The sequence below is a fragment of the Salvelinus sp. IW2-2015 genome, unplaced genomic scaffold (assembly GCF_002910315.2).
Source record: "Salvelinus sp. IW2-2015 unplaced genomic scaffold, ASM291031v2 Un_scaffold1841, whole genome shotgun sequence".
In the NCBI taxonomy this organism is placed as follows: Eukaryota; Metazoa; Chordata; class Actinopteri; order Salmoniformes; family Salmonidae; genus Salvelinus; species Salvelinus sp. IW2-2015.
The window spans coordinates 101062-101473 of NW_019943210.1; positions in this window are offsets into that span (position 1 = coordinate 101062).

Sequence of the window (412 nt, forward strand, 5' to 3'; positions counted from 1 at the left end):
TTCCTGTTCTTTCTGATGGCTGAATCCTGGTGCTCTGCCACCAGCATGAGGTCATTGTACAGTCCTATGAGATATATGACATGTAGAGCTGCTCTGCCACCAGCATGAGGTCATTGTACAGTCCTATAGATATATGACATGTAGAGCTGCTCTGCCACCAGCATGAGGTCATTGTACAGTCCTATAGATATATACATGTAGAGCTGCTCTGTCACCAGCATGAGGTCATGTACAGTCCTATAGATATATGACATGTAGAGCTGCTCTGCCACCAGCATGAGGTCATTGTACAGTCCATAAGATATATGACATGTAGAGCTGCTCTGCCATCAGCATGAGGTGTTGTTACAGTCCTATAGATATATGACATGTAGAGCTGCTTGCCATCAGCATGAGGTCGTTGTACAGTCCT